Consider the following 594-nt stretch of genomic DNA (forward strand, 5'->3'; position numbering starts at 1 on the left):
ACCTGTCCAGGGTGAACCCTGCCTCTCGCTCGTTGACGCTGGGATAGGCTCCAGCCCCCCCGCGACCCTTAATGTGCAGGAATAAGCGGAAGATGACGATGACTTCCGATGACTACACACCATGTTTGGAGGAGAAATGGCACTGCACATCACCCAAATAACACCATACCAACAGTGAAGTTTGGTGGTGGAAACATCACGGCATGGGGTTGTTTCTCATCTCCTGGTACTGGCAGACTTCATATAATTGAAGGAGCAATGAATGGAAACATCTATCGGCAAATTCTTGAGATGAACCTGCTGCCATCCACCAGGATGATGAAGATGAGACGTGGCTGGACCTTTCAACAGGACAACCATCCGAAGCACAGGGCAAAGTTGACTCTCCAATGGTTTAAAAATAAGAAAATCAATGTGTTAGAATGGCTCAGTCGATCACCTGACTTAAATCCGATTGAACATTTGTGGAAAGAACTAAAGAAAAAGGTTCACCAGAGGGCACCAAAGAATATTCAAGATTTAAAGACAATCTGTGCGGAGGAATGGGCAAAAATCCCACCTGAGCAGTGTTGGCGAGTAGTTAATACATACAAG

Source organism: Aulostomus chinensis, chromosome 4, assembly GCF_037954235.1.
Source record: "Aulostomus chinensis isolate RoL2024-O1b breed Wild chromosome 4, RoL_Achi_v1.0, whole genome shotgun sequence".
NCBI lineage: Eukaryota > Metazoa > Chordata > Actinopteri > Syngnathiformes > Aulostomidae > Aulostomus > Aulostomus chinensis.